This window comes from Mustelus asterias, chromosome 8 (genome assembly GCF_964213995.1).
Source record: "Mustelus asterias chromosome 8, sMusAst1.hap1.1, whole genome shotgun sequence".
Lineage (NCBI taxonomy): Eukaryota > Metazoa > Chordata > Chondrichthyes > Carcharhiniformes > Triakidae > Mustelus > Mustelus asterias.
Window position 1 is genome coordinate 104,356,341 of NC_135808.1, and position 15,016 is coordinate 104,371,356.

A 15,016-nucleotide genomic window follows, 5' to 3' on the forward strand; every position below is an offset into this window, starting at 1 on the left:
TGAGCAGCCCCTCCAGTTGTGGCTGGAGATGAGTGAGGTTTATTTTGTTGTGAGCCCAAGTTTGATGTGAGAACCCTTGGCTAATTGGCTCTTTTTTTATCGGTCTCAGTATCTCTTACTTTCTTAGGTTGCCGAGGCAAGGGTAGCAGCTTTTTTGAAAATTTGTACTTGGAAGGTGAGGAGGTTATACTATATTATTAAAGGAGGAGTAAGTAGTCTGTCCTCCCCTTCGATGCCCTACTTTGTGGGGGGGAGAGACATCTGGGTAACTCCTCCTGTTAAGATTTAGGTTTCCCTATTGGAAGGTTTACTGTTATAGAATTTATAGAAACCCTACAGTGCAGAAGGAGGCCATTCAGCCCATCGAGTCTGCACCGACCACAATCCCACCCAGGCCCTACCCCCACATATTTACCCGCTAATCCCTGTAACCCACGCATCAGGACTCTAAGGGGCAATTTTTAACCTGGCCAATCAACCTAACCCGCACATCTTTGGACTGTGGGAGGAAACCGGAGCACCCGGAGGAAACCCACGCAGACACGAGGAGAATGTGCAAACTCCACACAGACAGTGACCCGAGCCGGGAATCGAACCCGGGACCCTGGAGCTGTGAAGCAGCAGTGCTAACCACTGTGCTACCGTGCCGCCCTGTTATCTGTGGGACCCGAGGATAAGTCTAGATACCTGGGCTCTGCTTTATCCATATTCTTCCCATGAGACTGTGTAGCTCTGTCCCTGTTATCTTGTATGTGAGAGTTTACATTGTCTTGCCATGTCTTGGGCTTTGTGTTGTATCCTAATGTTCCCCTCTTTCTGGGGTTTCCTTTCATTGTTCGGAGGTTCTTGGAGTGCTGTTTTAGGCTCCAATTGATTGTATTTGACCCCACAGGGGTTCCCTTATGCTGTGAAGCTCAGTCCTTGTTATCCTGTTGGCAGAGGTGTGCACCATTGTTCCTTGTGCTCATGGATTTATCCTGTTATCCTGATATCCCCCACTCTTCGTAATATCTTTCATTATCCATGTGAAGGAAGGTGCCAATTACAACAAATAGTAACTGATAATCTGAACCAATTATAATGGTATTTGCCAGTCTTTCTGTATGTATATATGGAATGTTAATTATTCTGTGCTGTACTGGATTTTGGGTGTTTGTGCACTATTTGGTAACATGGAAAATCTTAAATAAAAACATTTTAAACAGAAAGAATTATAAGGTTATTGCAGACAAAGACAGATATAAGTGTATCACTTTCCAGGTTTCTCTGCAGTCATTCACACTAATAAGGACAGTCAGTAAGGACAGCGTTCTATAAATTCTGAAGACATTGTCTGGAATTCTCTGGTCTCACATGCCTGCTGCCACTGCCAGCGAGAATGGAGAATTTGGTGCTCAGCCAAGTCTCCATTCACTGCAGCAGGACCAGAGAACTCCAGCCGCAGGCGAGGTCGGAGAATTCCATCTGTTTTTCGTTACAGTCATATAGGCTTTAACTTGTCCTTGAACCAGTTTGCCAGTGCTATTAATTTATCGAAGGAATCTAAACCTAAATTAATCTCAGTCATTTGCATCAATCACATGTTCTAATTTGCACCAGTCACATGCGAAGAGATTAAAGAAACTGGGATTGTTCTTCCTGAAGAAGAAAGGTTGAAAGGGAGACCTAATTGAAATGCTGAAAATTATGAGGGAGTTCAGATCGGACAAGCAGGGAGAAACACTTTCCTCTAGCAAGTAGGTCAGTGACCAGAGGTCATAGCTTTACAATATTGTAATTATTTATAATAACATAACTGGAGGAGAATTATTTTCACACAGAGGATTGAAAAGCAGCCAGCATAATCAAGGACCCCACGCACCCTGGACATACTCTCTTCCACCTTCTTCTGTCGGGAAAAAGATACAAAAGTCTGAGATCACGTACCAACCGATTCAAGAACAGCTTCTTCCCTGCTGCCATCAGACTTTTGAATGGACCTACTTTATATTGAGTTAATCTTTCTCTACACCCTATCTGTGACTGCAACACTACATTCTGCACCGTCTCCTTTCCTTCTCCCCTATGTACTCTATGAATGATGTGCTTTGTATAGCGTGCAAGAAACAATACTTTTCACTGTATATCAATACATGCGACAATAATAAATCAAATCAACTCAAACCAAGGACTGTTAATATCAGTAAAGCACTACCATTCAAATCCCAAAGAAACCTTCATAAAGCAATTGGACAAATACTTGATGAAAACTAATTTGTAGTCATGTGGAGTGTGGGGCTAAATTGGATAGTTCTTTCAAAGAGTCAGCAAAGCTACAATGTGCCAAATTGCCTCCTTTTTGCGCTGTCTGGTTCTACCATTCTGATCTCAACTCTATGTATATTATCAGCAGACAGTTAATGCCGAATTATTACAAAATAACTAGCTGTCTTTGTAACTCCTTAGTTTATTATTAATTAACACTCTATGCTAATTATTTTCATATGCACTGTTTAAGTGTAAGTTGTTTTTGCTATGATTCTAAAGTTAATAAATCATTCTTGGTACAACACTTCATTGTCTAACTTCTTTGATGATTGGCAAGGAAGGATTAATTTGTTCATTCTGGAGTCGCTAGTGTAGATCCTGTTGGGGGGTGGTTGGTAGGATAAATACTAATATAACCTCAGCTGGTTGATGTAAACCAATTTGGTAACTCATCACCATGCTCGTCAGTCTCTCGAAACAATGATAACGTCTGCAATGTTTCTTCTCCCTCTCCTGTTTGTGCTGCTTCTTGGCAGCAGAGTCTATGCAATGTGATGGCCGATATGCTTTAGGGGAAAACCTATATTTTATGTTGGTCCCTTTAAGACTTAGTTTCTCTAGGAGATGATTTCTGGTCAAACACTTTGCTTCCTGTAACTGATTATGTGGCCAACTGTCTGGGAGACAAACAATTTTTTAAAAACTTGCTGCAGGAATCATCTCTTTCAAGCTGAGTTCATTTGAAATTCTGCGTGCCGTCTAAAAGGGTGAAAGAACATTGGTAATTAAAGGATTCTACTAACAGTGAGTTAAACTTCTGAACTTGAGAAGAGTGAGGGATAGTTCTATATACAAGACTGCAGAGTTAAAGAACATTAGAACCGGGAGAGTTCTGCCCCAAGATGGCTATTCTAAAGATGCTAGAAATGCCTGTGTTCAACTAAGAGTCTACAACTGTGTAACAATCAGAGGAGATAGCCGAAGAGGTATCAATGAGATTAATTTTGGATTAGATTCCTTTGACAAATTAATAGCATTGGAGAGCTGGCTCATTGACAAGTTAAAGCCTATATGCTTGTAAGTAATCATGGATGTTTCCACATTGTCTTTTATTTATCATTCTAACTAAAGAATATGTTTGTGATGGTGAGCCCATGTTCAGAACAAATTGGGATTGTTCTTCGTGAAGAAGAACGGCTGAAAGGGAGAACTAATTGAAATGCTGAAAATTATGAGGGAGTTCAGATCGAGCAAGTAGGGAGAAGAGCATTTGACATTTAATTTCCCCACATCTCCTTTCTTAGTGGTGCCCTTCCAGGCGGTGCAGTTGCTTCCAACTCCGGCATTAAAATCTCCCAGTAGAATAACTTGTCTTGTTTTGGGATGGCTGCCAGTTCAGAATTCAGTTCTGCATAAAAGAGCTCTTTGGTTTAATCTGTAGAATCTAATGTGGGAGCATAAATACTGATGATTGTCCACTGGTTGCTACTAAATTGGAGGCATAGGATTATGAGCTGTTCGTTAATGCCAGTTGGAAGTTCTGTAAGTTTATAGGGTCATAGAATCCCCATGATGCAGAAGGAGGTCACTCAACCTATCGAGTCTGCACCGACAAGAATCCCACCAGGCCCTATCCCCACAGCCCCACGTATTTACCCTGCTAATCCCCTGATACTAAGAAGCACCTAATCTGCACATCTTTGGACTACAATTCTGGTTTTGATGCTGACCCCCCCCAAATTCTGTGGATATGATGATACTCCTCTGGTTTGCCCATCAATAAGAAAGTGTATCCTCCTCCTTCCTCTCCAAGCTGGCCTTCTGCAGGGAGTCAGGTTTCACTGAGAGCAGCAACTTTGATATTATATTGCACAAGCATTCTTGAAGCTCTGGGCGGTTCACCTTTCAGGTCATTCACTGTTTAGATTGTCCACGAGGGTGAGCACATTCCAGATCCAGAAATGCATGCATTTTATTGCCTGTGTGTGTTTTCGACTGCAAGCATGGTGGACCCATCCTGGTTTCCTGGTCAGGCCAATTTTGGACAATCTATGTTTGGTGCACCTTACTCTACCCTTTCCTCAAGTGAGGTGAGCCTGGGTTGGGAAGTGTAGAAGGGGATAAAGAAACCCCTAGGATTTTGCAGACTTAAAACAAAGTAGACTAGTTTAGCATAGGAATCACAGTGTGCCTTATATATATATATATATATATGAAAGGAATCACAAAGTGCCTCACATATTTTTATGTGAAGATATTGTCTGCATAGACATATATATAATCATTGATAAGCTGCCTTTCTGCCCTCAGAGATCTGTGGACAAACACACCAAGGATCTTTCATAGTATACTTCCTTGTCAAATTACTCCTTCCAAAGTGCATTACCTCACACTTTTCAGGGTTAAATTCCATCTGCCACTTATCCGCCCATTTGACTATCTCGTCTATATCTTCCTGTAACCCAAAACACTCAACCTCACTGTTAATCACCCGGCCAATCTTTGTGTCATCAGCAAACTTACTGATCCTACCCCCCCACTTGGTCGTCTATGTCATTTGTATAAATGACGAACAATAAGGGGCCCAGCACGGATCCCTGTGGTACGTCCTGTCACTAAAGCAGTCGTCTGACATCACCCTCTGTCTCCTTCCGCTAAGCCAATTATGAATCCATCTTATCAGATCATCCTGTATCCCATGTGCATTTGCCTTCTTAATAAGTCTCCCATGTGGGACTTTGTCAAAGGCTTTGCTGAAACCTATATAAACTACATCAACTGCACTACCCTCATCTATACACTTTGTTCCATGCTCAGAAAATTCAATCAAATTTGTTAGGCATGACCTCCCTCTGACAAAACCATGCTGACTATCCCTGATCAAGCCTTGCCTCTTCAAATGGAGATAGATTATCTCCTTCAAAATCTTCTCCAGTAGTTTCCCAACCACAGACATGAGATTCACTGGTCTATAGTTCCCTGGCTTGTCTTTAAAACCTTTCTTAAATAGCAAGACCACATTAGCGGTTCTCCAGTCCTCTGGCACCTCCCTGGTGAACACAGTAAGAAGTCTCACAACACCAGGTTAAAGTCCAACAGGTTTATTTGGTAGCAAATACCATAAGCTTTCGGAGCACTGCTCCTTCGTCAGATGGAGTGGAAATCTGCTCTCAAACAGTGCAAACAGACAGAATCAAGTTGCAGAATACTGATTAGAATGCGAATCCTACAGCCAGCCAGGTCTTAAATGTACAGACAATGTGGATGGAGGGAACATTAAACACAGGTTAAAGAGATGTGTATTGTCTCCAATACACATCTGTATGTTGCCGGCTGGCCAGCATTTATTGCCCATCCCAAGCTGCCTGAGGGCAGTTGAGAGTCAACCACATTGCTGTGGCTCCAGAGTCACATGTAGGCCAGACCAGGTGAGGATGGCAGATTTCTTTCCCTAAAGGACATTTGTGAACCAGATGGATTTTTCCGACAATCGACAATTGTTTCATGGTCATCATTAGATTTTTAATTCCAGATATTTTTTATTGAATTCAAATTCCACCATCTGCTGTGACAAGATTCGAACCTGGGTTCCCAGAACATTAGCTGAGTTTCTGGATTAATAGTCTAGCGATAATATCACCAGGCCATCGGTATTGATTCTACATGGATCAACATGTTGAGATAACAGCTGAAATTATTGAACCATCCAAAATAATGACTGTAAAGCAGTGACAACACATCAAAAGTAATTCTTACAAGTTCTAATGAAATGTCAACAACCTTAAATGTTAACTCAATTTCTTCCTCCACAGATGTTGCCTAACCAGTTGAATGTTTCCAGCTCTTTTTATGTCTGAAATAATTAATTGCTTCTAAAGCACTTTGGAACATCTTAGGGGTCACGAAGAATTCTTTCTTTGTTTACATCCTGACGGCAGGTCCGAGACTGTACTTCACTCTAGTCAAGGCTTGTTCTAATTTAAAGAAGCAACATTTGGACTGTGCAATGTTCCAATTATGTTCCAGCCGGTTATGAACAACCCGCTGACTGCTCTAATTTACAACTGTTGTGTACCTGGGGAACATTTGTTGTGGCAATACCCATGATACTGGACAACTGAAGCATATGCAGCCGGTTGAAGAAAACAAAGACTAACTTGATAATAACAACTCAGATTTTGAAACAGAAAGAAGTATTTCTGGACATACTGGGGCTAGTAATGCAGTCCTGCTGGAATGATATAAGAGCACTCTAATGGTTACTCGTCCAACAAACTAACCTTACAAAACGCAAAATCTGCTGGCTCAAATATTTTTCAGGAGCTTTCAGTCTGGTGATGTGATGTGCTGGGGATCAGAGGTCCAAATATTATCCATCATGAAATGCCAGAATTTGTTTCAGTCCCAAATACCAAACCATGATACATCACAAAGAAGAATGTGTTCTTTTGGCCTGATCTTTGTTGACTTTGGAATGAAGCAGATTAAAATGCCTAGAGGCCCAAGGGGAAACTCTGATGATTCGCTTACTTTGTTCTCAAATCCTTTTGCACTAAGGTGAAGGTGCGCGATTTATCCACCACCTCCCCCCCCCCCCCCCCCCCACCCCCACAGCTCAGTTTACTGTGCCCTGTGTGACCTCAGGTAGCCTTTATGTTTACTCAGAAGATAAGAGCTTGAATTTTGAGTGGCAAACTCTCATGCCCAATCTGACCTGCAGAGGTCAGAGTGCCCACTTGCAACGTGCATTTGTTGCCTTGCATGTAAATTGGAATCCTAATGCTAATTCCTCAATGCAAAATTTATGAATAAATGTGCATGCTCCACTTGCAAAAGCGCCACTAGTTCTTGAGTAGCTCTGCTTAAAGGGACTGCTCGTGGCCACTCATGAAATGGACCAAAAACACCCCTTTATCTCGAGAAGTGGAGCAGTATTTACGTCCCACTCCTCAACTTTTCCTACCCTATTCACCCCCTGTTTTCTTTTATTCATTCATGTGATGTGGGCTTGCTGGCTGGGCCAGCATTTATTACCCATCTCTAATTGCCCTTGAACTGGGTGATTTGCTAAGCCCATTTCAGAGGGCATTTAAGAGTTAACCTCATTGTTGTGGGTCTGGAGTCACATGTAGGCCAGACCAGGTAAGGATGGCAGATTTCCTTCCCTAAAGGACATTAGTGAACCAGATGGGTTTTTAACGACAATCAACAATGATTTCATGGTCATCATTAGACTTTTGATTCCAGATCTTTATTGAATTCAAATTTCACCATCTGCCATGGTGGGATTTGAACCCAAGTCCCCAGAGCATTACCCTGGGTCTCTGGATTACTAGTCAAGTGATATTACCACTTTGCCACTGTTTCCCCTAACAATATTGTTGACCCTTTGAGTGAAAATGGATATTTATAGAAACATAGAATCCCTACAGTGCAGAAGGAGGCCATTCAATCCATCGAGCCTGCACTTACCACGGTCCTACCCAGGCCCTATCCCCGTAACCCCATGTATTTACTTTGCTGGTCCCCCTCTCGCTAAAGGACAATTGAGCATGGTCAATCAACCTAACCTGCACGTCTTCAGAGTGTGGGAGGAAATCGGAGCACCTGGAGGAAACCACACAGACACGGGGAGAGCGTGCAAATTCCGCACAGACAGTGACCCGAGGCTGGAATTGAACCCGGGTCCCTGTCGCTGTGAGGCAGCAGTGCTAACCACTGTGCCACCATATCGCATAAGTAATCAATAGTTCTTGATCATCAGTTAAAAAGCATAGTTACAATTGCTGGCAAATGTCAAAGTATCTGAGTTTACAAATTAATTTATCATATCTTAAATGGTAGAACCATCTGGGAGGTTTGTGTTTATACATAAACTATTGACGGGTATGTGAAAACTGGATAAGATTTGGTTTCAAGAGCCAGTACTTATGCACCGTCTGTGAGGCAACCTGCCTTTGAGTCTGTACAGCCAGAGGTGCGATTTTCCAGTTCCCTGCTGCATAATTTCAATATCACATCAAAAAGCTAAGAACGGCTCTGCATATGTCATGTTCCACAAAACATACATCAGAGGGTCAGTCAAAAACTACTTAACAGGGATTAGAAACATCTCTTATTCCACCCATAAGGGAAGCAGTTTCTTTCAAAGGAGACTCGATCTACTAATGAAAGCTGCCTCAATAATTTGGCAAGGAAAGCTCACACTGAATATTGATCTGAAGGAAGGTCTTTCAACCTGAAAATAACTGTTTCACCGTGATACTCTGAATGCTAAAGCATTGAAGATCAGCTTGTGCACCAGGACTGACACTTGCCTATGGCAGCAGCCATGCTGTCGTGAGAGTACTGCTTGCGAGTGGCACGGTGGCACAGTGGTTAGCACTGCTGCCTCACAGCGACCCGGGTTCGATTCCTGGTCTGGGATCACTGTCTATGCGGAGGCTGCACATTCTCCCCGTGCCTGCGTGGGTTTCCTCTGGGTGCTCCGGTTTCCTCCCACAGTCCAAAGATGTGTGGGTTAGGCTGATTGGCCATACTAAATTGACCTTCATTTTGGGGGAGGTTTAGCAGGGCAAATATGTGGGGTTCTGGGGATAGGGTGAGATTGTTGTCAGTGCAGGCTCAATGGGCCAAATCGCCTCCTTCTGTGCTGTAGGGATTCTATTGATACTTGCATGGGGTGCATCACATGTACTCGCGTTAATCTACAGGAAAGTAAACTGTAGAATGTTTCAAAATCCCAGAGTCCATATCAATGCTTTCTTTCAAGGTTATTCAGTTGCTGTAACAGTGAATCCCAAAGCCCGAATGGCCTCAGTACGTGTATCATACATCAAATGCAAGATGCTGTTGACAGTGCTGTCAAGTGGCACTTACTCAGCAGTAACCTACTCACCAATGCTCAGTTTGGGTTCTGCCAAGGCCACTCAGCCCCAGACCACATTCCAGCCTTGGTCCAAACATGGATGAAAGAGCTGAATTCCCAAGATGAGGTGAGTGACTGCTCTTGACTGAGTGTGGCAGCAAGGAATCCCAGTAAAATTGAAGTCAATGGGAATCATGGGAAACCTCTGCATTAGCTGGAATCATACCGAGCACAAGGGGTTGTGTTGTTCGAGGTCAATCATTCAGCCAGTGACATTGCGCAGGAGTTCCTCAGAGAAGAGAGTTGATCCACCATCTCCAACAGCATCATCTATGACGACCCTGCATTATCAGCTCAGAAATGGGGATGTTTGTGGATTCCACGGTGTTCAGTTCCATTCGTAACTCCTCAGATTTGAAGCAATCCATGCACACATTCAGAAAAACATGGACACCTTCCAGACTTAGGCCGGTGAGTAGCAAGTAACACTCACACCCATACAAGTGACAGGCAATGACTGTTTCCAACAAGAAAGATCAAACCACCTCCCCTTGACAATCAATGGTATTATCATCACTGAATACTCTACCACCAACAACCTGGAATCACTATTGACCAGAAAATTAAATGGAGTAGGTATGGTTACAAGAGCAGGCTAGAGACTGGGAATTGTGCAGTGAGTAACTCACATCCTGACCAATGTTTGATTTAAGCTGCACAGGTGAACGTCATACAGGAATTTGGAATCTGCTGTGCGTGGAATGACCAGGCCATGCACAATCAATGCTCAACTTAAGATGCACGCATGCAGCAATCTCAAAGGGACCATGCAGTACAACAGCAAAGAGAGGGGCGCATTACTTCCGACTCTGCTTGCTGTGTCTTGATTGTGTTTAATTGGATTCAGGTGAGGGCCATTAATTCAGGCATCGATACAAATAAACTGGGTCTGGCTTTAGGAGATACATATTTGTAACTGTGTCACCGTGCCACCCTCATGACCCTCTGAGAGAAAGAAATTCTCCTCATCTCTGATTTAAATGAATGACCCCTTATTTTTGAAAAGTGACCCCTTGGAAAGGAAACATCCTCTCCAACCTATCAATACTCCTCAGGATCTTAAAGGTTTTGGTCAAGTTGCCTCTTACTCTTCTAAACTTTAGTGGGCACAAAGCTCGCCTCTCCAACCTTTCCTCTTAAGACAACCCACCAATTACTGGTATTTGTCTAGTAAACCTTCACTGAACTGCTTCTAACACATTTATGGCTGGAATTCTCCGGTCTAGTACGCCCACTGGCGCTCCCAGCAAGAAGAGAGAATTTGGCACTCAGCCAAATTTCCATTCACCGCAACGGGACTGGAGAATCCCATCTGCGGGCGAAGTCGGAGAATTCCGGCCTATATCTTTCCTTAAATAAGGAGATCAGTACTGTTCACAATACTGTGGTCTCGCCAATGCCATGCACAACTGAAACATAACCTCCCTACTTTTATAATTAATTTCCCTCATAATAAATAATAACATTCCGTTAGCTTTCTAATTACTCGCTGCACCTGTACACCAGCCTTTTGTAATTCATGCACTAGGACACCCAGATCCCTCTGCACTTCAGAACACTGCAATCTCTCACCATTTAAATATTAAGTTTCTTTTTCATTCTTCCTGCCCAAATGGACAATTTCACATTGGCCCACATTATACTTCATTTGCCAGATTTTTGCCCACTCAGTCATCCTATCTACGTCCCTTTGTAGCCCCCTTGTGTCCTCTTCACAATTTACTTTCCTACATATCTTTGTGTCATCAATAAATTTAGCAACCAGACCTTCAGTCCCTTCATCCAAGTCATTTATATAAATTGTAAAAGGTAGAGGCCCCACCACTGATCCCTGCGGCACACCACTCATCACATTCTGCCAACATGAAGAAGATCCACTTATGCCAACTCTCTGTTTCCTGTGAGCTAACCAATCTTCAATCTATGCCAACATGTTGCCCCCTATACCATGAGCTTTTATTTTGTGCAATAATCTTTTCAAATGCCAACAACTTTTCATCTGAAAAGTCATCAATCTGAAATATTAACTTTGGCCGGAATTTTACCGCCTCGTCCACCCCAGAATCGGGGCAGGTGAGGCCCACGGAACAGAATTTTCTGTTGGCCTCGGGCGAGATTTTACAAGCCTCGCCTGAGTGAGGTCGTAAAATCCCAGCCTCTGTCTCTCATTACTCTAGTAAATCTCCTCTGCACTCTCTCCTCTCTCTCTCTCAACACACGGTGCCCAGAATTGAACACAATATTCCAGCACGCTCATCAGAGCTTAGATTCATTGAGTCGACCATATGGTTCATATGAAGGATTTCTCTATTGCCAGCTGAGCATGGGAACCCCCACCACAGGACGTCCCAAACTTAGATATAAAGACAATCTGAAAGCCAATCTCAGAGCTTGCAAACTTGATCCCTATGCATAGAGAAAAAAAACAACTTTGGACAGACCAAATGTAGAGGTCCCTGTCAGTGAGTGATTTGGACATTTGAGGAGAACATTTGTGTCTTCAGGGAAAGTGACAACTGTGTGTGGTGAACCATCGTTGGTTCCCACTGGATAGTACTGAGCCAGGGTCTGGCCAGTACTACAAGGATGTACATATGTTACTGTTGGGTTGTGCTATTGTTGCTGTTGGGGTTAGGGTGGGGTTGTTACACCTTTGTACTGTAGTGTTGTGGCGCATCCCAGTCGGGCTCCGCCTCCTGGGAGAGGTACAAGAGTCCCTGCTCTGGCCGGGACCCCTTCAGTCTGGGATAGTGTATATAAGTTCTGGTAGCTTCGTTACAGTAAATAAAAGCCTTTCATTTACTGAGCTTCAGGCCTCGTGTTTGAGTAGCGCATCAATTTTATTTACTGTCGTTAAACTCTCGTCGAAGAGAAAAAAAAAAGAGAGAGAGTATGGAGCAAATTCTGAAGCCGGAACGCCTTACGCTAGATCCATGTGCGGTGGGCGCTTCTAACACCTTCGACCACTGGCTGAAGTGTTTCGAAGACTACCTGGCAGCCTCCGCAGCGGTCACCACAGATGATGACAGACTCCGGGTCCTCCATGCGAGGGTAAGCGACACTGTCTACCTCGCGATCCGTGCGGCCACCGATTATACTAAGGCCCTCGAGCTTCTGAAGAAGCGCTATATCAAACCACCCAATGAGATACACGCTCGTTACCTCCTAGCCACTCGACGACGGCAGTCTGGCGAAACGATGGAGGAATATGCGAACGAGCTCCTACAGCTAGCCAGGGGCTGTGACTGCAAAGCTGTGTCGGCTGAGCAGAGCATGTACGACCTCGCCCGAGATGCGTTTGTGGCCGGGGTCAGATCGTCGTACATTCGACTTAAACTGTTGGAGAAGGGTAACCCTAATCTTACCCAGGCCATCGAGTTAGCAGAGATGCTCGAGACGGCCTCCAAAAGCTTAGTATTATATCCGGAGGACCATGTGGAGACAACGTGGCAGGAGCAGTCGCTAATCCCTCCTCGTCCCTCGGGTTCGAAATACTGCGTAATGGCGTGCTCCCATTCGGGCCAGACGACGGCAGCAGCCCCGGGCAGCCCGCGGTGCTATTTCTGTGGAGGAGCGAAGCATACTCGGCAAAAGTGTCCCGCTAAAGCTGTGTTGTGCACCGCATGCGGTAAAAAAGGGCATTATTCAAAAGTGTGCCAATCTAAACCCAGGAATGGCAGTGCGGCCTGCGATTCTTCAGAGCTCAGGTCTTCGTCGTCGAAGTCATCGCGGGGTTCGTCCACGTGCGAGACCAGGATGACGCCATTACGGTCAACGGAGTCGGAGGAGTATGACCACCAGGGGTCGCTGAGTTTGGCGCCCTCACCCACGTGCGACTCATGGGGGCAGCCATGTTGGTCGACACTGACCACGAATGACCAGCAGGGGTCCTCCTCATCGACTTCAGCTGCCTGCAGTGGCGCTCATGAACCAACGGTGGCGTCGATCATCCTGGACCAGGCCAAGCCTCATAGACTTGACAAATCTATGATGAATATCCAGGTAAATGACCACGTGATTTATTGTCTGTTTGACAGCGGGAGCACTGAGAGCTTTATCCACCCAGACACTGTGAAGCGGTGTGGACTCCAGATTCAACCTGCCAAACAGACAATCTCTATGGCATCAAGTTCCCGGTCTGTTGCCGTGCTAGGGAGTTGCGTGGTAACCTTGAAGGTGCAAGGCACAGTTTACGAGCGTTTCAAGCTCCTTGTGTTGCCGTATCTTTGCGCGCCAATACTTCTCGGACTAAACTTCATGGTCCACTTGAGGAGTGTAATCCTACAGTACGGTGGGCCACTCCCTTCACTGGCAGTGGGAAAACAGCAGCAGCCTCCAAATTGCCCAACGCGCCCCGCCTGCAGCCTCTCGACGCTGAAGATCACCACACCCTCCTTGTTCCAGAATCTTGTGCCAGGCTGCGAGCCCATCGCTACTAAAAGTAGGCATTACAGCACTGAGGATCGGATCTTCATTAGATCTGAGGTTCAGCAGCTCCTCAAAGAAAGGATCATACAACCCAGTGTTAGTCCGTGGAGAGCGCAGGTCGTGGTGGTCAAGAGCGGGAACAAACCCCGGATGGCCATTGACTACAGTCAGACCATTAACAGATACACGCAGCTGGATGCGTACCCCCTCCCGCGCATATCTGATATGGTCAATCAGATTGCGCAGTACCGGGTGTTCTCCACCATAGACCTCAAGTCTGCCTACCACCAACTCCCCATTCGCCCAGAGGACCGACAATACATGGCTTTTGAGGCGGATGGTCGCTTGTATCACTTTCTCAGGATTCCCTTTGGTGTCACCAATGGGGTCTCGGTCTTCCAGCGTGCTATGGACCGAATGGTGGACCAGAACGGGCTGCGGGCTACCTTCCCGTACCTGGATAATGTCACCATCTGCGGCCATGACGAGCAGGGCCACGACACGAATCTCCTGAACTTCCTACGCACTGCATCTCGCCTGAACTTGACCTACAACAGGGAGAAGTGTGTGTTTCGTACGCGCCGTTTAGCCATCCTAGGATACGTGGTGGAAAACGGGGTCATTGGCCCTGATCCAGACCGTATGCGCCCCCTTTCTGAACTTCCTTTACCTGCTAGTGCAAAAGCACTGAGAAGATGCTTAGGCTTCTTCTCTTATTATGCGCAGTGGGTTCCCAACTACGCGGATAAAGCCCGTCCGCTCATTAAGTCCACGACTTTTCCCTTAATGCCAGAGGCCCGATTGGCCTTCGATAAATTGAAAGCCGACATCACGAAAGCTACAATGCATGCTGTAGACGAGTCCATCCCCTTTCAGGTGGAGAGCGATGCATCTGATTTCGCCCTGGCCGCCACACTTAACCAGGCGGGCAGGCCCGTCGCATTTTTTTCCCGCACCCTCCAAGGCCCCGAAATTCGGCATTCAGCGGTGGAAAAGGAGGCCCAGGCCATTGTGGAGGCCGTCAGGCACTGGCGCCATTACTTGGCGGGAAAACGGTTCACCCTGATCACGGACCAGCGGTCCGTGGCGTTCATGTTTAACAACACGCAGAGGGGCAAGATCAAGAATGACAAGATCTTGCGGTGGAGAATTGAACTCTCCACCTCTAACTACGACATCATGTACCGTCCAGGGAAACTCAATGAGCCCTTGGATGCCCTCTCGCGTGGAACATGCGCTAGTATACAGGAGGACCGTTTGCACGCCCTCCATAATGACCTGTGCCATCCTGGGGTCACTCGGCTCTACCACTTTATAAAAGCCTGCAACCTGCCTTACTCGGTGGAGGACGTCAGGTCAGTAACAAGGAGCTGTCGGGTTTGCGCGGAATACAAACCGCACTTTTACCGACCT